General features: G+C 43.5%; 1 long non-coding RNA gene across 1 annotated transcript; it reads left to right on the forward strand.

The window, feature by feature from the left end:
- The first annotated feature begins 597 nt into the window (after nt 1–597).
- LOC126490735 (uncharacterized) lies at nt 598–12,448 on the forward strand. Its single transcript, XR_007589237.1, has 5 exons — nt 598–1,077; nt 1,158–1,314; nt 10,053–10,126; nt 10,551–10,773; nt 11,974–12,448. It is a non-coding gene; the product is annotated as an uncharacterized lncRNA (long non-coding RNA).
- Nucleotides 12,449–23,170: the final 10,722 nt, after the last annotated feature.

A 23,170-nucleotide genomic window follows, 5' to 3' on the forward strand; every position in this document is an offset into this window, starting at 1 on the left:
ATCAAAAGTAACCTCTCTTGTCTGTCATCAGAACCCTGCTTCTCTGCATCTCTATTTGTAGCCTATGTGGTTTCGCCTTCCCTTTTGTATTCTGAAGTTGGGAAATGGGAGCTGGGGACATACAGAGCCAGGCCAATATCATTTCTTCTTCCCCTGAGAAGGAACCCCAGGGATGAAGCTGTCCATGAGGTGGTCTTTATGATAGAGAAAATTCCCTGAAATCAGCCCTTAATCCAAATAACCAGTGTTATTCTCCCCACCCCCAATCTAAGTGAAGAATTTAAACTTCTTCGAGAATTCAAGGTAATGGGGCAGAAAGAAATAGTCCTTTGTTTGGGATAGTGAAGTGGAGAAATGAATGGGGAGGTCTCAAGGCTATGTTTGCACAGACAGTGCGCTGTCTCAGGTACCCTCTGAGAAGCGCTGATTTGTGTGTAGTCTTCCTGCCATGTAGGTGGCAGCAACACCCAAGATTAGAAACGACCAGTTCCCTGGCTCTGGTCCAAAATGTATTCTAACTAAAAAAATTCCTCGTGGAAGAGAAAGGGCTTAGAGCACAAAGACAAATTCTTCTCTGTCTCCCCACATCTCTAAAGCACTATTTTAAGGTTATGCTTAAACCCGTTCCCATCACATAGGGACATCTGTCACTTCCCTCAATACTGAAGTCATGTTCTTCTGCTCCCGTTCGGACTGTAGAATTTGTTTCTGTGTCGTTCTTTCCAGGGTCTGATTTCCTTAGCTTCTCCTGGCTGTAGTCGTTCTCTGCTGGGAAAGGAAGGGAACTGTTTTCGGGCCGGACCACCTAAGCCTCTGGTGAAACCGAGAAAGGCCGTCTATGTAAACATCTCAAAAACAAAGATCTTGAGTAAACGTGGAGAGACAAATTCGTTTCTCCTGATCTCCCTAAACAGAAGCGACTACACTCATTATCAAATGAAGCTCACACCCAATCCAGGATTCCTGGAAGAGAGGCCAGAGACCCCACGGGAGCCATGCGGCCGAGGATAAGGTGTGGTTGTGGGTCAAGTCTCTGAGGAAGCTGTTCATTCAAACGTCCACAAAGATTTAAGACTGGTATGCACACCACGATGCCGTAAGCTTGCTTTCCCTTGTGCTAGAAAACTGGTGAAAGGCAGGCTGTTCTTCCATTCCAGGTGATTCGCGGCAACTCGTCCATGTTAGAGAAAACAGTCTTTCATGCTGGGAGCTTAAGAACTTCTTGCTACATAGACTCAGTACGTCACAATATCAAGAAAATGCTCACATTTCCGGGCAGGTGACACATGGCAACTGACTCCCAAGGCAAGGAAGGTAAGAAAGCAAGAAGGCTGCCCATCCACTCTTTCAGTTTGCTGAAACTCCCTTCTCTTGTTCCTTCACTCAGTGGTTCTCATCCTCCCGGATTCTGCAACCCTTTATACAGTTCCCACATTGTAGTTATCTCAGCCATAAAACTATTTTCATTGTTACTTTATAACTAACTTTACTACTGTTATAAATTGGAATGTAAATATCTGTTTTTTTTTTCCCTAAAGGTCTTATGTGACCCCTGTGAATGGGTCATTTGACCCCCAAAGGAGTCTTGACCTACAGATTGAGAATTGCTGCCTCACATCCTTAATCTCTTCTTTCAACCTATGTAGTTTAATAGAAATATTTTAAGAAATAGCATGACTATAACAGGCATCGAATGTGGGGTAAATGCTGAGCATCCAAGCTACTTGGCTTTTCTTTTCTTCTTTTTTTTATTAAATTTTTTTATTAAAAATTCCCCCCTCCTCCCTGCCTCCTTTTCCCTCTCCCTCCCCCCACTACCCACTCCCCACTCCCCTCTCCCTCCCTCTCCAGTCCAAAGAGCAGTCAGGGTTCCCTGCCCTGTGGGCGGTCCAAGGTCCTCCCCACTCCATCCAGGTCTAGTAAAGTGAGCATCCAAACAGGCTAGGCTCCCACAAAGCCAGTACATGCAGTAGGATTCTTAAAGGCTTTTTCAAAATGTGTGTGCGTATGTGTGTGAGTGTGTGTGTGTGTATACATGCAAATGTCCCCAGAGGCCAAAAGAGGAACTGGATTCTCAGGAGCTACAGTTACAGATGGTTGACAGCTGCAGTGCTGACATGGGTAATGGGAACATCTCTCCAGTCCTCTCTTTAGTGTGTGTGTGTGTGTGTGTGTGTGTGTGTGTGTCTGCGTGTGCAAGCATGTGACTATGGCATGCACATGCTGTAGTACATGATGTCAGAGGTTTCTGTCTTCCACTGAAGCAAGGCCTCTTGTTGTGCACCACTGCATGTGGAAGTCTAGCTGGCCCACAAGTGTGCAAAGAGTCTCCATTTTTATTGTCCATGAAAGCACTTCTGTTACAACCTTGTGCTACTACATACAACTTTACACGAGTTGTTGGGGGTTCAATCTTAGGTCTTCATGCTTGTACAGAAAGTAGTCTAGCCTCTGAGCCATATTGTCAGCCTCCCACTCATCCTCTTACTAGAACATAGTAGGAAAATGTGGGAACGGGGCCGCTTGTTGCTTCCCAGCCACTTAGCCCTGAAATAATCATACAGAAACTGTTTTAGTTAAATCACTGCTTGGTCCATCAGCTCTAGCTTCTTATTGGCTAACTCTTACATATTAATTTAACCTATTTCTATTAATCTGTGTATGGTTACATAGCTGTGGCTTCTGAGTAAAGTTCTGGCATCTGTTTCCGGCAGGGACTACATGGCTTCTCTCTGACTCCGCCCTTCTTTCTCCCAGCATTCCTTTTAGTTTTTCCTGCCTAGCTCTGTTCACCCATAGCTCTGCTATAGGACCAAAGTAGTTCGTGTATTAACCAATCATATTCACAGCATACAGAGGGAAATCCCACATCAGGAAAATAGTCTCACACACTGTCCTGAGCCTTATTCTCTTTATATGCACACGTGGAGTAAAAATTGTAATTTTAAGCACTATTTTCAAATACTGTTATTAATGAATATAATAAATCAGTATGCATACCAAAAATGCCTGGTTATTATCATCAGTGTAGACATCCAGAATGATACTCTGGTCCTTGAGTAGGCTCATTCCTCAGACTGGATGGAAGATTTGGCATACATTAGGTACATAGGTAATTTTTATAAAACTGTCTTCTAAAAAGAGTTTGATGTTAACTGGATCAAAGATCAAGGGTTGTGTGGTCAAGTTTCAACAGCTGATTGAAAGGCCAATGATTTCCACAGCATAGTGAAGAACAAAAATAAAACAGCATGTTCTGAATCATAAAAGATAACCTTCCAGGAACGCTTGCATCTAAGGTTATGCAGGCAAGCATGTTCCCTCTCGTCCTTGTCTCCTGTCAATGCTAACATCCTGAAGGTAGCATGCATGTTTGAGTGGCTTCCTGCAAGTGTCATAGAAGACCAACATAAAGCATGTACACACCTCTAAAGAGGCACTGAAAACATAGAAAGCCAGAGAGCTCCTGAAAGATACTACCCAAAGCACGGTGACAGGGTATGCTGAGTTCTGCCTTCCCACAGAGGCGCGTGTTTAGGAATTGCTTCCTGTTAAGCTGAACTTCTCGGAGAAGCTCAACTGAAAACCCAAGACATGGAATCCTGATGTCCTTCAAAGCCATCACACACCAGCAGAGCAAGCCTGGGGATGGAAGCTGGTCCTTGGGGATCCTCAGTAAAGAGTGATGAGATGTCTCATCACAGTTTGGCCTCTTCTATTGACTTCTTCCCCCCTCTATTTAGGTGAAAAAACAAAAGAGGCAATATGAACAGTTAAAGACATTTCTGTTGAGAAAGCCCCAATGCTAATACTAATAAGAGGTATAAAGAGGGCAAACAGGAAAGTTAATAAAAGTGAAGACAACTCCAACAAAAAACAAAAACAAATGTCACCTTGATGCCAAATCATGATGCCCAATGAAACTACTGAAAAGTGCCTACATCAATCTATTGTCTAGTGAGACTCAGACTGTCAGAGACAACGAGCTGCTCTTAGAAGCACGGAGAATCAAATGGCACCAGAACTCCCAGCTTTATAGGCTGTGTGGAGCTCAGAGGTAGAATTACCAGTTTCCGTTCTGGGTTCTAGAAGCAAGAGGGGGGCCTGACTTAAATGCTTGTGTGTGTGTGTGTGTGTGTGTGTGTGTGTGTGTGTGTGTGTGTGTTGTCTTGTTTTATGATAGGGTCACACTATATGGCACTGACTGTCACAGAACTCACTATGTAGAGCTGACTGGCCTTGAGCTCACAGAGTTCCACCTGCATCTGCCTCCCAAATGCCGAGATTAAAGGTGTACAGTACACTACCACACCCAGCTCTAAAAACCATTTCCATACTGAACATATATACCTAGCTAATCTACTTCTTCCATGAACCATTAGCATGCATTGGAAGATACAGGACATCTACAAAGTCAAGAATCAGAAAAGAATATTAGTGAAACCTAGGACAAAAGAAAATCCCACAGAGGACAAAGCTGTTATTCATGTCTACTGCTGTGAACAAGCCTAGAAAGCAACCAGTTCAGACTATAACAAGAAGTAGGTAACTCCAAGCAGGATGCCTGTAGGATAAAGAAGGTAGTAGGTTACCTGTGGAGTTGCGCTGATTTCAAAAGGTCTTCGGATGGAGTTGGTGATGAATTTTTGTCAGGTATTTTGTCAGGTGGTGTGGCTTGACTGTGATATGTCTCCCACAGGTTCCCATGTTTGAACACTTGGGCCTCAGCTAGGAGAGCTGTTTTTGAAGGTTGTGAAACCTCTAAGAAGTGAAGCCTTGCTGGAGGAAGTACATCATGGGGATGAGCCTTGAGGCTTTATAGCCCAACCCCACTTCCTGTCCAGTTTCTGCAGATGCAATGAAGGCCAGCTGCTTCCTGCTCTATCTGTGGTACCCTCTCTCCAGATTATGTCCATTCACCATCAGGGTGAACCGATTGCTCTCAGACTCTATGCCAGAAGAAACCCTTCCCATTTTACATTGCTTCTTGTTGCATTTTAGGTCACACAGGGCTATGTGACAGAATACTATGCAAATGAAAAGCAATCATTTGTGTGGTCCAGTTCGGGACTATATAGTAATACTTAGAAAGCAATTACTACTACTACCAAACATTACCATACTTAAGAGGCCCCAGAGCCAGTCCCCTTCCCTTGTCTGGTCACCTGTCATTCGTCCTTCCCACTACACAGATTCTGGTCTCTCTGGAGTCTGAGCTCAGAGTTCCAGCCAGGACATTTAGCTCCTCATTGCACCAATCTGAGGCCAGTCAGCAACATCTGAACTCCAGAACCCAGATGGATGCCTCATTCAGTGGATCCATAAACTGTAAGATTGGGGTAGCAACAAATGGAGACCCAAACACCCACTGAGCAAGGGTAGAATCAAATATCCATAGCAGGAAGCATCCCAGAATTATAGCTCCAGATGCCTCGATCCTGTTACAAAAACACAAGCATGAACAACTGAAACGATATGCCTTCTCCAGATACCAACCCCTCATTGTGATATTCCCTGAGAAAAGCAACTTAGCAGAAGCACAAGGAGACTTCAGACAGCGTTTTATAAATATATCCAAGGACTTTAAGGATCAGAATGAGGGAATTTCATAAAGAGAATAGAGGCAAAGAATGCTAAATTCTCATTGGTCAAGCCATTCTGTATTTTCCTTCTATTTAGAAAAGTAAAAACAAAACAGGACAGCACTTGGTTGAAAGACCATTAAAAGTGAAGACAGGTTCATCTAAAAGTGGACTTTTTTTTTTAAATCACACTTTACAGCATTTTAACTTTAAAAAAATGTTGGGATTCTGCATTGCAGAGTGACATGGGATCCCCACTGACATAGCCATAGGCCAACCTGACCTAGACGAACTCACTAAGAATCTTTTTCCAAGTGAGTCTAGATTGTGTTGAGTTGACAGTGTTCAACATTTCTGCGTTTGTATGTAACATTGCAGTAGCTGAGTTTCATAGTCGTGTCCACGCCTCCAGCTTTAGTTGTTCCCTGTGACTTTTGTGTTTCTATCTAGTTTCTATCTATATCTGTCTGTAGTATTGAACGTGTCTTTCCACCCATGGCTATCCTCCACATTGGGTTCACTGGGTCAATGTGTGGCATGTTCTTGAAGTCCTCAATGTGCCTCTGTGTGCATAAGGGCTGTTGGCCAGATAAGTGGCCTTTTGAGCGAGAAAAACTAACTGGAATGGACTTCCCAGCCAGCATACCAAGGTCCTCCCCTACATTACTTCAAGGTCCTTCTGTGGTGTTTCTTGATGAGAAAAGCAATTTAAGGATGATTTCAGCTCTTTCAACAAAATTGCCAGCTCGATTGTCAAAGCAGGAATCTCTCACCCTCGGTTCCATTAACATCTTCAGTCAGGTGATTGTTCCCCTGTATGTTGAGGGACATTAGCAGCACCTCTGGCCTCTCCTGCCAGAAGCCCCATGTTAGTTACAGCAATCAAAAATGTCCTCTAAGACAGTGTCAAATGTACCTTAGGGAGACAGAAAGGCACCTCGTTGAAAAATACAAGTCAAAGGTAAAATTCTCCCAACAGAAATCTCCAGGCACACATTTGTAATGTGTTTTGCTTAGTTTCACTCACGTTGAGCTTATATGCTCTCTTTCCTTGCTTCGACAAAAAGCTAATTTTTTTCTATCTCCCCGGTCTCTGAGTTAAACTGTTGCTACCTTCTTGAGTTTAGCTGAACCTGCTTATAAGGAATCATCATAGCAGGTCTTGTCTACTGTTGATGTTCCCTCATAGAAGGAGGGCAAGGCAGGTCGTGGGACCCTCATCTGAGTATTTAGCTTCCCTTCCTAACCAGTTCTGCCCTGGGGAAGACAGGAGAAAGGGGCCTCCACTATGGAAAAGCCATTATCTATGCTGGGTGCAGACTTTACAGTGTGGCTGCTTTGGGATTATCCACACTTTAATGAGCAAACCTTCATCCATTTCTCCTCATCAGATAAATTCATTGGGTTTACTTCAGGAAAATCAAACTTCGGTTTGTCATTGGGACCTTAGAAGGAGGGTAGACATGGCTTAGCCCCAACCTTAGGGAGAAAATTCTCACAAATAGATTTCATGAAAAACAAGAGAGTAATTTCCACATTTTTCTTCCCTTTTGTCCACATTTCTTCCTTCCTCCACTCCTTATAGCCTGATCCATCAAAGCACATAGCCCTAGGACACAGCTTCAAATACTCTGCACTCATCTCTTGAACTCCAGAGCCTCACAGTGATCTCTCTCTCTCTCTCTCTCTCTCTCTCTCTCTCTCTCTCTCTCTCTCTCTCTCTTTAGTGTTTTGAGACAAGGTTTCTCTGTAGCTTTGGTGCCTGCCCCGGAACTAGCTCTTGTAGACCAGGCTGGCCTCGTACTTCCAGAGATCCGCCTGCCTCTGCCTCCCGAGTGCTGGGATTAAAGGCGTTTGAAACCACCACCCGTCTAGTGATCTCTTTTTTATTATAAAATATCTTTCTCTTGTTCCCTCCCTTCCAACATGAACTCCCTGTAATAATCTTCTATTAGATTCTCCAAGTAGTTCATAGCTATGTGGTCCCTGTGTCCCCAAGGCAACTGCCTCAGCTCAGCACGTCTACGTTGGCATAGGAACCTCATCATGGTTCTTCTGCCGTCATCTCTTCCTGAATGCTGCTACCCAAACTCATTCTCTGAGATACAAATTTAGCATCCCACTCCTCTGATGCACTCTACACCTCTTTAGCAGGGCTTATGAAACCCTCTATAAAGTACCCTTTACTTCCTATCATCTTCTAATAATAAATTAGTGGAGATTGTATTTCCTTCTAGAATAAAGGCCCAGTAAGAATTTGATACAGAAGTTATAGACATAATTGTATAGATCCTGTTATACTCAAGTAATGGATTGTGAATCTGTAATAGAGTTGAGAATGCAATGTTCTTAGATTTAAGCTTTTAAGTTAGGAGAGAGAAAAAAATCTCAGTGCATATTTTGGCTATGCCAAAAGTCAGATAAATTTTCTTTATAAATAAATATAATTTGTAGGGTTTTTTTCCCCAAATAGTAAAATGCTAGCTTCAACTGGGTCAGAATTCCCACTCTTTTGGTTGTGTTATGTTGGCATGCCAGAACTTGGGTATCTAACTGTGTAGATTTTACTGAAAACAAGACAACTTACAGAGCGATAGGGGCTGCCATTTAGCAAGTTTGTATGAAGCTACTGATATGAATGGAGCCTAACAGAAGCGCAATTCACTCTGAATGTTTAAGAGCATAAGGTGCCTGTTTGGGTTTTTTGTTTGTTTGTTTCTTCATTTTGTTGGGGTAAAAATATTCTGTCAAAAGCAACTAAAGGGGCCAAGGGTTCATTCTGGCTCCTAGTTCAAGAGTATACTCTATGTATACAAGGGAGCCTTAATAGCCTATCACGGTGGGATGGCACAGCAGCAAGCAGCAGGCATGGCGGTCAGTGCAGGAAATTGAGAGCTCACATCCCCAGTCCCAAACTTGAAAAAGATAAAGTGAACTAGCAGTGGCAGGAGGCTTTAAACTCTCAAGTCCCACTTTCAATGACATACTCCCTCCAGCTATGTGCCACTTCCTAGAACTTTCCAACTGGGCACTAAGTGTTCAAATACTAGAGCCAATGAAGGACAGTTCTCATCCAAACCATGATACGTACCTTTGAACTATCTGCCTGGTCTTACTTAATCCCAAATGAGATGAGAAAAGAGGCGAATTTCCAGCAGCTCACTGAGCTGGATCACACATCCTTACGCATTCACATAACCACTCCTGTGCTGTCTAGACAAAGAATCCAAAAGGGATTTCGTGTTCCTTTTGTCCCTTCAGAAATCCAAACAGGGCAGGTACTGCAGAGCAGCTGGTGGGATGGTTGCCTGGCACTCACGAGGCCCTGGGTTCAGTCTTTACCACCACATACACTGATGTAGTGTGGGTGGCACCTGCTAGTGATCCTGGCACCTGTGGAGTGAAGACAGGAGGGTCAAGAGTTTAGGTGGTTTTCTGCTACACAGAGAACTTGAGGCCAGCTGGGCTTATGTTGTAGAATATTAGTTAAAGATATGTCAAATTTGTTTATGCCGTAGAATATTTGTTTTAATGATGCAAAGATGTATTGCATTCTTTTTATGTTGCCTTTGTTTAACTTTATGAAGCTGTGTTATTTTGCCTGTCTAAAACATCTGATTGGTCCAATAAAGAGCTGAATGGCGAATAGCAAGGCAGGAGAAAGGATAAGTGGGGCTGGCAGGCAGAGAGAATAAATAGGAGAAGTCTTGGAGGAGATCTAAGAGAAAAGAAGGAGAAGGTGAGGAGGACTTGAGGGGCCAGCCACCCAGCTACACAGCAAGACACAGAGTAAGAAGTAAAGAAAGGTATACAGAAACAGAAAGGTAAAAGCCCAGAGGCAAAAGATAAACAGAATCATTTAAGTTAAGAAAAGTTGGCAAGAAATAAGCCAAGCTAAGGATAGGCATTCATAAGCAATGATAAAGTCTCCATATATATTTATTTGGGAGCTGGGTGGTGCCCCCCAAAGAGTAAAGAGTAAAAAGAGAAAAAAAACCTATAGGCTACTTGAGACCTTCAAATTCTATAGAAAAAAGAAAAATCATATTTCTCTATCCCAACATTTTCCTAACACTACAACCAAATTCAAGTTGTAGCCAAACCAGAAGATGAAGAGGACAGACACCCACTTCTCAAAGAAGCACCATTACTTGTGTGAGCAACGGTGTGAACATCACTGATTGTGAAGTTCAGTGGCTCAAGTGTCACATGATAGGTATCTCTCTAGTGTTCTGTTACATAGTTCTGAGGAACATATAAGAAGCCAGTGGACTCAGGTGGGTGGTACAAGTTACTAAAGAGAATTATTCTGGAACCAGACAATTGTCCTAAAAGAAGATTGTATTAGACTGAGAATTTTGTGTCTGTTGAGTTTCTTTCCAACACACTGTGCACATCTCAAAATACAATGGCTGCATCATCACACTGTGTGTTAGAATAAATTCACAAAACAAATGTATTCTATTCTAGACATTGAAAAGAAAATTCTGGCCGGGCAGTAGTGATGGACATCTTTAATCCCAGCACTTGGGAGCCAGAGGCAGGTGAGTCTCTATGAGTTTGAGGCCAGCCTGGTCTACAAGAGCTAGTTTCAGGACAAGTTTTGAAGCTACAGAGAAACCCTGTGTCAAAACAAACAAACAAAAAAAGACAAAAAAAAGAAAATTCTGATTTCTTCTTTCTGGCACACTCATGTAAATTCCTTCCTGCTGTTTATCTCAATCACAATGGGCTGCGGTATCTTTCTCTTTTTAAGCCTTGTAAGCAAACATTTTCTTCTCCTGTTCTGGGCTATCTTGGATTATAGGGAAGGGGGAAAAAAACAACAGTAAAATATTGGGCAAAGTATAGAAAAGAAGGGGGCCATTTACTGTGCTATTCTGACTGCTATTACCAGGAGGGGCTATCATCTCTGAACTACTCAATGGAGAATCCATACCAATAAGTGGGAACATTTTTTTTTACAAGAGCTGTATAACAACAACTGACATTTGTACAACACCTTCCATCTGTGGGAACTGAAGAGTCATAGACAGGATCCTGGGGTCACTTCATCTATCAAATGCCACAGTCTTGTAGAGCACAGTGGTGACCCTTCTCTGCAGGACAAGTTCCTAGCATACTCACCTGCCGGCTCTGAAGCCAACTGACCATGTTCTACCCTCAGGGGTACAAACTGCAAGCCCCAAAGGTGAGCTCTACTTAGTTTGTGTCTGCTTGACTGTGGGGCAGGTTTTGCAAGGCTGCAGATTTCTCCTGCTTCCTCATTATTTGGCGAATGGTTCCTAAGAATACATTCTTAGATGATGACAGAAGCAAGAAATATTGCCGGTACCTAGTGCTGCCATTCTCACGCTGTAGATTTGAGGCTTGTGTGTGTTTGGTTTGTGTTAACTCTCACATATGCTTGTGTTGGGTGCCCACGTGAGTGGGTGTGTGTGGAGGCAAGAGGTTGATATCAAGCCCCTTCTTCACTTCCTTTCCTCTGGTTGGTTCTGTTAGTAACCCCCGAGTTCATGTATTCAACTACACTGGCTAGCCCACAAACCTCAGAGATCCTCCTGCATGAATTTTGTCTGTATTGGATTATAAGTGTGTGCCCCATGTCTGGCTTTTTGCAAAGGTACTGAGGATCGAATCCAGGTTCCCATGCTTGTATGGCAGTTGCTTTACCAATTGGCCCGTTATCCCAAGTTTCAAGGATTCCCAATTTCATCTTTAATGAAGATTCATCTTTAAACATTATCTTAATTAGGGTTTTTTATTGCTATGAAGAGATCATGGCAACTCGGGGTGATTCGCCTACAGTTCAGAGTATCATCATGGCGGGGAGCATGGCAGCATGCAGGCGGATGTGGTGCTGGAGCTGAGAGTGTTACTTCTTGACCAGAAGGCAGCAGGAAGTCAACTGAAAGTCACACTGAGGGAAGCTTGAGCAAAAGAGACCTCAAAGTCCATCCCCACGGGGACAGGCTTCCTTCAATAAGGCCACGCCTCCTAACAGTGCCACTCTCTTTGGGGAACGTTTTCTTTCAAACAACCTCAAACATGGCTGCCGAGACATCCTGGGACGTCACAACACACATCTAAAAGTTACCAAGAGAATACGTGGAATCACGTGGGCACAAAACGCCCACGCTTTTCTTTCCCTGGCACTGAGTATGTCTCCAGAAAGCACCCCGTGCCTGCTGCTCACACTGGATAGACAGAGCTTGAGAATGGAGTTGTGTTCTTATTTAAGAGAGAGGTTCGCTTTCATCGTGGTGATGGTATAGATTAGGAGTCAGGGCTTTGATTTAATAATCTTTGGGTGTGTCGGTTATTTGGTGCCTCCAATTAACCCTGTCTACTGAAAGGAACAAATAACTTCCTGCAGTTTCTCTCCCTGCAGACTTAGAGTGTGTGTTGGGCAGCATGCTAACAGCCGCCTCTGCATCCCGGGACGATCCTCCAGCGTCGGCCTGGGTGAGACTGTGCAGGAGGACCAGCTGAGGAAGGAAGTGACAGAGGAGAATTCAGAAAGCTTAGATGAGGGTCAACAGACGGTAAAGAAGACAAATGCTGCCGCAAACAACCTACCATGCCGTTTCTAGATCAGAGAGAAGTGGGAAGTGAGCCGCCTGACCTTATGGATTAAAATTATCTATAGATAGATTGATCTGTTTAACCCGTTGTCACCAAGCACATGAAGTGTTACATCAGGAACCCTTCATTCTCAGATCAGATTAAAAGATACTATTCACCACGCACTTTTTAAGTATCTGCTATGGACAAAGTACCAAGGTGTAGCTCAGTAGTAAAATGATAGAATGGCAAGATAACAGCTTTGTCTTTTAAGCAAGGAGTTCAAGCAGATGCACGGTGTACGGTGGAAGACCAGTTGAGAACACATGCCTTAACTCTGGCTTTGGAATCAGCTGAATTTTTAAAAAGGAACTCCATTTACCAAACTTTTTCACATTAAATTCATGATATTTTAAGCGTGCATTTATTTTATGCATTGAAAGTATTGAAAACATCTGACCTGTCATATTCGTTCAATTATAGTAATTTTAAAAATAACCTTGGGGCTGGAGAGATGGCTCAGTGGCTAAGAGTGCTGGCTGCTCTCTTCAAGATGACCTAAGTTAAGTTTCCAGAATCCATGCTGAACAGTTCACCGCGACCTATAGCGCCAGCTCCAGGGGACCTAGTGACACCCTCTTCTGGGCTCTGCAGAAACCTGCACTTGCTAGTGTACACATACTCTCACATGATGTGCATACACATACACACAATTAGAAATAATCTTTTTAAAAAATGTGGTTCTAGTATGGCATCAGTATGTCCTGAATTAGATGAACTATTCCATTTCTGACAGGTTGGTTGAGAAAACAAATCAAACCAAGCCTTTCAAACAACTCTCTAAGTAGATTTGAAATCTAGGAGTTGACAACAGAGTAGAGGATCCAGAAAAACCCTCGGTAGCACAGTCTTGGTGATCAGGAATAAAGGGCCTCTATTATCCAGACAACATAGGCGTCAGGACATTGCTGTTGCCAAGCACAAGTTAGTGCGACACTACCTAACCTGCCACTGAAAGGAGAGCAACAGAGGAATAAAGGCAGTCAGAACAGAGGCTCCCAAGGCCAGAGAAATGTTTGTAGAGCAGTGTATGTGAACCCCAGCCTCAGCACCCTGAAGGGAATATAAGAGATGCTGAAGTACTATAGAAAGAATCTCCAGTCTGTCTCTTAGGGAATAGACGTTATATTCAAGTAGGTAACTCTTTTATGATATAGTGAATGAGAAAAAGAAAGATGTAACAATTGCAGCCAGTCTCCCGGGGAACAGAGAAGTAGAGTTATACTGTCTTGACTGGTCTTGGGGAGCAATGGCATCCCTGCTGCCCTCCTAGCTCTTCCCCTGAGGCCCCAGAGAAGCATCCAGGAGCCAGAGGGAGGGCAATGCAGTCCCCGCTGGAACGAGTGAGTGGCAGCAGGAGAGAGCACCTGTAGACTGTGTTTTACATCACGGAAAAGAGTCACAGAGGAAGAAAAGCTCTCTGTGGTAAAGAAGACCGTAGGAATAAGACCCAACTGAGCTAGTGCAGAGGGGCCCCAATTGCAGTTGCAGTATATTTGAATGGGAAAGTGCATCCCACCTAAGACAACCTTCTGAACTGCTCCAGGCTGGAGGCTTTTAGCACTCATTCACAGGATCTTTGCAACAGTTGGCAATCAGGCTTCCTGAACTGAATTATATTGCCTTTTGATAGTCGCCTTTCCTAAGAACACTCAAATATAAAAGTGTTGAATCTCTGCTATGAGCTGATGTTGTTCCCAGTGCTTAGGGAACATCCACTATGGGTACAACGGGGTGGGATCTAATGTTGTACAGTGGAGAGAGACACAAATAACTCACTAAACTATAAATTACAGTAAAACTGTGGTTTAAATAAGGTTCTTTGTATCTACACAGGAAGCAAAACTTTTAAATGGCTAGGAAAATTGAAAGGGTCTCAAAGAATGTGACATTTGACCTATTATCTTCAAACTCCTATGAATAAAGATGCTATATTAGTCAGGGTTCTGTACAAGAACAGAACTGGCAGAATGAAGTATAGAGATGATAGACAGACAGACAGATGGATGGACGGACACATAGACAAACAAATATAGAGATGATGGATTGCTTTCATATAGGTGTGATTTATTATTTTGAGTGGGTATTTCAACCCTGGAAGTCTCACATTTGAATACTGAGAATCTAATATTTGCTTAGCACATAAGGCAGGATGTCTCAGTAGTTACAGCCCAGGACTGAAGGCCTGGAATATTCCAGAGGATTTTCTGGTCTTCAGTCTATATTGGAATCCTGAAGAAGCTGCATCAGGGAAGGAATGCTAGAGCAACGGGAGAGATAAAAGTGCCAGCGAGAATGTAGGCAAGCAGGCAAAAGGCTATGTTCCTTTTATCTTACCCTTTTATCTGAGTTGCCACCAGAAGGTGCCACCCATATTTAAGATGTGTCTTGCCACTTCAAATAATATGACCAAGAAAGTTACTCACAAGGAGGGCACAGTGGCTTGCATCTTAGTTGACTCCGACTAGTTCCAGTCAGATTGACAACCAAGATTAGCTGTCACCGATGCTAGTTAACCAGTAAACCTATATCTCATCACAGCTTACTCCACACACTTGAACCAGTTAGTGCACTGTGAAGCTGGAACCTGAAAAGAAGAGAAAGCAGAGAAAGGAATGTTATCTCTGTATAGAGTAGGGTGTCCACTTCCAGGCAAGTAAAGTTCGACACTGTTCATCTAGAGGAAAGATGGGGAGGGGCAGGACTCATGAGGGTTGATGCAGAACTAGGACCAGAACAGGGAATGAACAGCACCAGGGAAGGATGAATTGCTTTCCCCAAACATCCAAGCATCTCTCTGTCCTCCTAGCTCCTAGAAGGGAGGCTGGCTGCTCAGAGGCCTCCTACCAACAAGGCAGGTGAGAGAGCTTCCCTAAGCAACACAGACATCTAAGGCTAGCTACCTGCAGAGTATTTCATTCCTTTCCCAAATTATGTGTTTGCAAAGCTTGGCTAGAAATATTTTTTACCTCCAGTATGTGTGTAAGGCGCATATAATACATAGGGAATTTATCAGCTTCCTGTTGCCGTGACAAAGAACGTGAGATAACTTAAAAAGCAGAAAGGTTCACTTTGGCCCATGTGCTTGATAGGCTCAATCCATAAGCAGTAACTGATTGCTTTCATATTCCTGTAAGTTCCTGGTGTGTGCGTATAGCAGAGAAAACTGTTCGCCTCACAGCCAGGAAGCAAAGAGAAGGGGAATAAGGCTGCTATCCTACAATCCCCTTTGAGGTTATGACCCAAATGTACTAACACTTCCCACCAGCCCCCATATTTTAAAGTTCCTACCACCTTTTTCAAAATCATGCTGTATAGCATGCGTGAGACCTGGGCTTCGGAGAACATTCCAGATTTAGATCACTAAACAATCTCTGGATTCTTTCAAAAGCATAAGTATTTGGAATCGGAAAGAAAGATAGTCATTTCTGAGGGCTTTCTATAATAATTGTCAAACCAGAGGTCAGGAGTGGGGGGAAGGTATATACTGCTATGGAAAACGTATCCATACATGCCCGTTTCTCTTGGCAGAACCTGGCTGATTACTGGCTCTTGGCATTAATCACCTGTCAGGAATTGCCTCTCCCACACCTGACTCGGGTACCCTGACAGCTTTTGCCTCTTTGCTCGTGAGTGATGGGATGATGGTTAGGCCCTTTCCATCATACATTTTGATTATCCTGTCATCCCGAGGTGACACACATCTCCTGTCTGGGACTTGGCCCCAAACATGTCAGCCCCAATGTGATATCCTATGATGGTAGGCTTGAAGATTCCAAAGACAGATTGATGGTCGTAAGGATTTACCAGGTGTCAGCACCAGGTCACCTGCTGCGACACACAGGCGATAGGCTCACACAGGAGTACAGCGGGCAGATGAGACTGGCGGCACTGGCCTCTTCAGCATAAGACTGGGACTAATTGCAAAGGTGCTCAGCTGTGTCTCTGCCAGGGTCAAAGGCAGGTCAGATCAACCAGAATCCTAAACCAGGGGGGAGGTGGAGTTTTCATCTTGGCACAAATGATTAAGAAAAGCCCTTGATACCATCCTTGACGAGGAAAGAACTGGAAGTATGAAAGAGATTCCTATGCTGGAAACCAAACATTCCAAGAAAAAAGACAGAGCAGTTAAGCCCTGCAGGTCTAAATGTGGAGCCCACATACTAAGGGGGCATGCTCACAGCCAGCATCATGCTCCTGAAATAATTTTCCCAATGAAAGTCGGTAAAAATCGCCCCCCTTCCACCCCCGGCTGGAAAATCAAGCCCTGTCTCACAGCTCCCTGACCTCGTCTTAGCATTTCTTGCTTTATCTGCCTTCTATTTATTTTTAAGAAATATTTGTATTAATTCTTTGAGATGTCACACACTGTATTTTGATCATATTCATCCCCCACCCCCTCTTTTCCAAGATCTACTCTTATTCCACATCCGCCCAACTTTGTGTTCTCACTTTTTTTTTTTAACCTACTGAGTTCCATAAGTACTTCCATATACTCTTGGATTTGGGGACATCCATGAGAGCATGGTTGCCTTATCTTATCAGGGGCCTTGCCCTTTAAAAAAAAAAAACCGACTCTCCCTCCCCAGAAGCTCTCAGTTACACTATAGATCCTCAGCTAGGCATGGTACTTGGTGCCCACTCTTATCTCCAGGCTGAGATTTTGCCTGTCTTGAGTTTGTGCAGGTAGGTCTTGTGTCTGCTGTCACGTCATAGCCACTAGGAGTTCATACACGCCGCCCTGCTGAGTTTGAAAACACTATTTCCTTGTAGTCAGTCATCCACTGGCTTTTGCTCTTGAAGACTTTCTGACTCCCCCTTTTATTCTGCAGCTTATATTTTAGATATCATATATTCCTTACAGGTCCCTACCCAATTAGATGTGAGCATGGTAGTTTCTTTCCCTGCTACTGTGGCAATACGCCTGAGAAGAGCAGCTTCATCAATGAGAGGGTTATTCTGGCTCATGGTTTGAGGATGCAGTCATCATGAAAGGGAAGGTCCTGCAGTAATAATGTTGTGCAGCTGGTCACATCGTATCCACAGTGGACAGCTGAGAGATGCATGCTGGCGCTCAGCTTGCTTTCTCCTTTGTGTACAATCCAGGATGCCGGCCCAGGCTATGGTGCTTCCCGGTTACGCTGGGTCCTCCCACCTCAACTAACATAATTTAGAAACTCTCCTATAGATTTGCCTCCTGGATAATGGCAAGTCTGGTCAAGTTGGCATCAAGATGAACCATTGCACTTGTCCCCTGAGAGTGACTGAAAGGATGTCCCATAAGTCTGTTTCCTAGTTACAGCTGAGTCTGCGCTGTCTTCATGACCATTGTTTAGGAAGACTTTGGCATCTGAATGCATCTTTTGTCTGTTTCATACCTGTTAACATTCCAGCATTGCTTCTGAATGATTGACGGGAGTGCTTTGTCAACTGACACAGAGGACCAGTCCCAGGCTAGAAAGTCTTCAGACTTCAACAACCAGCATCTTCGGAAGTCCACCATGGAGCCCCCTGCAGACATGTCTGTACTCCTTCCTTAGGTACACAGACTCCCCTTTTTTATTCTGAAGGTCACAGTCTCCAGAAAATTCAAAGCATTTTTTTGAGTTCGCTCAGTAAACCCTACAGTTGAAATGGCAGCTCTTTTCAAATGCCACTGGCAAGATCCGATAATGATGGAAGGGCTCGGTCCTGATCACAGCAGAGGGTGCTGACCTTCCCCAAACAGTGTATTTTGTTGTCACCTTGAGTAAATTTCACTGTTTCTTTACTACAGAGTCTCATTTGAAGGGTATTTGCTTTGGAACACTGTCCAGGTTAACAAAGGAACCCCTTTCCCACCCTCAATGTTGTGCTTAACTAAATGTATAATCTCTTCTCGTCATATAATGGCTTATTCTATGTCATTTTTCACACCCTCACCCAAGTATTCATTCATCTCCAGTTACTGTAGCTTATGCCCCTTGCCCCCCTTACTGTTGATATGATGTTAGTGTTCCTTGGGACCCAATTTTCTCATCTTAAATGGAGCTATTGGCATGGCTGAAGAAGGCTACTGCAAAGACGTAACTCTGCGTATTTGTTTGGTCGCACTTGAGAACCACGACACACATTGTAAGGATTCGTTCTTTGTGTCTTCAGGGTGAAATACACTGTTTTGCCCTCCCCCAATCTGAATTGTGTAATGACAGCATTTTACTTGTCTCCAAATACAGATTTGATTGTACTGCTTTTACCCAGGAAGCTTCCTGCCTCGCTGAGGAGAGAGAAAATCACGGAAAGTTCTATGACAGGGCTGCCTGATGAGGAGAAGCCAGCCCTGTCCCCGGCCCATCCTTGGTTTCCACATATTACCCCCCCATTTATTGATCTGTTAAACTGTCCATCATTAGAGCGTTTATAAGTTCCCGTGTTTGTGTTTATGATTTCCTACTGAGCTGCAGGGGTAGAGAATTAAAGACGTCTAAGGCTGTCAGGAGACAAAATTAAAACATCCTGAAAATGAGCTCTAGTGAGGAGCCAGCATTTCCCAACCTGGCTCCTGAAGAATTCCTGGAATATTAAGCAAGGGAAGCGAAAGCTCCAGGGTGGCAGTAAGCTTGAACTGAGTGGGCTAGCATTGCCCAGTGCTGCCTTCCTTATCCAGATTGTAAATCACTTCTCCCAGGTTGCCTCTCTAACTGCCTGCTTGGATTTTCTGCCTCTCCTCGCCTTCCACCTTTGTGTGCAACCTTTCTATTCTCCCTGGAAGAATTCTTGTTACTCTCACTGTCAAGAGCACGGAGCATGGTTTTGTTTTCTTTCGCTTTACCACATCTTCAAAATCCTCCAGCCTCTGAGCCACAAACCTTGTTCCCAATGCCCTTTCAAATGCACCCCACACTCTGTCACCCCAGAGGCTTGATCTTTCTTGAATCTGCTCGCATCCTCTGAGTTTTCTGGTACTGTCTCCTCTGCCTAGAATGACCTTTTCCTATCCATACACATGCCTTTCATTCTCACGCCGACACTGGAAGGAATATACTATCATTATCCCACTTTACAGCTGGGTAAACTGAGGTAAAGACTTGTTAAATGATTTTACAGAGACTACATGTGTCCTGATAAAGCAACTGACCTGAGCCCAGAGAGTGCAAGTCTGGTAACTCTGTCCCTACACCTTGGGTATCTCTGCACCGGAGAGTTGATAAAGAGATGGATGACACACTGGACATGTCCAAGCATCCATTTGACAAATTTATATACATGCTTCTTCCTCCCAGAAGAATATATAAAACATCCTATGTTGGGGGAGACTGTTTGTTTATTTCCCGGCCACTCAGACTCCCAAATAATCACACAGAAATCTGTATTAATTGCAATACTATTTGGCCAATAGCTTAAGCATATTTCTGGTTCATTTATATCTTAAATTAGTCTATCTTTACTAATCTGTGTACTGCCATGTGGCTGTGGCTTACTGGCAAGATCCTGGTGTGTCTGTCTCCAGTGGGCAGCTACATGGCTTCTCATGGACTCCGTCAACTCTCTCTCTACATCTTTTCTAGTCTGGCTATATTCTGTTAAGCCATTTGCCAAAAGCAGCTTTCTTTATTCACCAATGGCAATAAAACATATTTATAGCATACAGAGGGAAATCCCACATCAATCCTATACATTTTTCCTACTGGGTACTTACACACAATGTTGGAGCCATGCTTATATACTGCAATATACCCATCACTGGTTATACAAAGAGGTGTGTAGCTGTCTCTCCTACAGGACTCTGAAAATTTGGAAATATTCTCATCTCTATCCTTACCCTTCCAACCAGGCTCAATGCCTGGCATATGTTGGGTACTCAATCATTATGGAGCTGAATTAAAATGTTTCCTTAAATGATGTGGGGGGGGGAGGCAGTGGTGGCAGCTTTGTTATGACTGCCATCCAGCAGTTCCTAGACACACACCGATAAACGTAAACTCCTTGTCAAAAATGACGGCATCTGCCAAGTTATGTGTTACAGTTCTTTCTGACCTGCAATTGTCCCAGCAGGTCTGAAAATAGAACTTGAAGTGTTTTTGAGAGCATCTACCCTTGGTCAAGAACTTCTGAAATGGCTTTGGAAAGATCAATTTGGCTTTCTGTCAGATTTCTTAGCCAATTCTAACAGATATAGGTACCCTTGGCATATGCTAGCTCTTCCACGGCCCTTTCAATATCAGTTGTGATGGTTATTGGACTTTGAAGGACCCTCAAAGAAGTCAGAGGGCACACTTCACTGGCACACGTGAGTCCTGAGCTCTGGGCTAGGTTGAGGGTAGAAAAATGGACAACATAGTCTCCATGGTGTAAATCGTCACAGTCTTACAGAATATAGACATCACGTTAGAACTGTGGTGTGCTGTATTGTAGACACCTAGCATAGTGGCTCAGAGAACCCTAGAGACTCAGTTCAAAGTAGCTTTGCAGGAGAGAAGACCCTTTGGCTGAGCCATCAAAAGAGCAGGAAATGGGCAGAAGAAGAAACCTGGGTTCCTTCATTAATTCTACCTCTAAGCATATTCTGAATCTGTACATTAGCATTAGCATGATATCTCTGGTCTTCCAGAGTCCCTGGCAACTGCGCTGCCCAACTGCCCAGTCTCTCTCCCTCTCTCTCTCCCTCCCCCCTCTCTCTTTCTCCATTGTCTCTTGCAATTTATTGATCGCACAGATGGCAGAACATTTTTAAATACAAAAGATGAATGAGCCCTTATTTATATCCAACTAAGGATTTCCTTAGGAAGGTTTTCTGTTGAGGCACAAAGCCTTATGATGGGACCCAGCTTCCCCTCACCTGAACTGTGAGTCTCCACATAAACATATAGCCACCACACTGGCCACCTTTCAGTCCATTCCGCCTTGGGAAGTCTTACTACTCTAGAACCTGTATAGATCATTCTCTCTGTTTGTTTGTCGTGGTCTTCACATGATACTTTCTTGCGGTGTTTTGATTCCTTTATCGTTTGCTTGTTTTATTTTTTAAATTTTATTTAGTGATTCCTCGAACATGGAATATATATACAGATACAAAGTATCTTGATCATATCCACCCTACTTCCCTTTTAACTTTCCTCACAACTCCCCCGCAACAAGGCTCCCTTCAATTCCACATATTTTCTTAATAGCCCACTGAGTTTAGTTAGTGCTACCTGTGTATACATACATAAGTGTGAAGCCATCCACTGGGGGACTGGCAACCTCCCAATAGCTACCCACCCTCAACAGTTACTAAACATCAGTATCTCCTTAGGTGGGGGCATCTCCTCAGGCCTCATGCTCCGCACCCCATCCACAGAGGAAGGCTGACTGACATCCCATTGTCCGTGCTTGGGCAGGCACCCACAGCTGCTGTGAATTCATGACTATTGTGTCCACGTGACAGCACTGCACAGTGCTTCTCCCCATCCTCTGGCCCTTTGTTCTTATAATGTTCTGGAAGAAGACAAGCTTATCGGATGCTCTCTGAAGGCAATGAACTGGACAACAACAGGAGTTCCATTTGCAGCCCACCTTGTACGTTAGGACATTGCCCCGCCCCTTTTATCATGTCAGTACTCACATTTGATCCTTGTCACATAACCATCACATTTTGGGATTATTTTTCTTGTATGTATTTGTTGGTAGAAGTGGGTTGCAGTTTTAATCCACTCTCCCCACCAGACCATAAATCACATGGGAATTTGGTTTAACGCTGACTGTTCATTAGTACCTGGCACATGACAGGTACTGAGAAATACTATTGAGCGAAAGAAAAACATATGAGCTTGGGGACATCTGCGGAGCTATAAAAATTAACCATGACACACTGTGGTGGAGAGTGAGCAGTCGGAGGGGAGACTGAACAGAGGAGCCGCTTGTCTGCCACTCAGAATGGTGACGATGCCATCGACCATCTCTGGAATATCTGCGAAACTGTGATGCTGGAAGTGTCCGCACATACAAAGCCCTCACGTGCTTTGTCCAAAGTCACCTGCGTGAGAAGTGTGACCTTGGAATCTGGACTGAAATTGCTGGGTCCCTGCCCTGTGGACTCCTGAATTCTGAAAAGAAGCCACATTTTACATTTCCTCCAAACACCAGAGTCTATTTCTTGTTCTCCAATTACTTACTATATTATTGCTTTTAATTTTTTTTCTCCTTTCAGAGATGACTCTGCGGGGGAAAATGGAGTCAATAGGGTAGTTTCGGATCTTCTTTGTTCGTTGGTGACAAGAATTTCAGAGGAAGTGTGATAGTTGTAGACTATTCTCTGTCCTCTGTTCCCAACTGAAACATAAGGAAGAATTTATGTGTAACCGCTTGTCACTCTCCCACTCTGACAAGCTCTCTCCATATTTTACTACCGAGCACTGTAAAGTATACAGACATACATGATATAGTGAAAGCTTTATGCCTTCCAAAAAGAGTCCATTGTAAAAGAACCAGAAGCTGTCACCCAAGATGTATTTACACAGAAATGGCTATAACAGGCAATATATTCGGGAGTCTCCCTTGCCCAATCCCAACTATCTGACCAATGGAGAGCTTTACATTATTTGAACTGGATATGTCCTTTTGATAAATTTGTTCAAGTCTGAGCTTTACTTACAAAAGGCATCCACTTCATGTATTTTCTGGGAAAAGCAATATGTTGAATCTAAAAACGATTCTTTCACTGGGCAATATTAATCAAACAGTAAATCATAGGAGAATCCCATATGAAGGACCTAACCCTAGTCTCTTTTTCTCTTTGAAATATAACCAGGATTGAGTGACTGAGACATGTTGTCTAATACTCTGCTTGTCCACACTAAGACTGCAAGATAACTTGTATAATTCCTGGTGATTAATTGTGTGTGTGTGTGTGTGTGTGTGTGTGTGCATGTGTGTGTGTGTAACTTCTACCATTTTCTGCACACTTATTAATACTATTAATAGCTTCATTTTATACAAGATTCTCA

This window comes from Alexandromys fortis, unplaced genomic scaffold (assembly GCF_014885135.2).
Source record: "Alexandromys fortis isolate MF-2015 unplaced genomic scaffold, M_Fortis_MF-2015_v1.1 scaffold_22, whole genome shotgun sequence".
Lineage (NCBI taxonomy): Eukaryota > Metazoa > Chordata > Mammalia > Rodentia > Cricetidae > Alexandromys > Alexandromys fortis.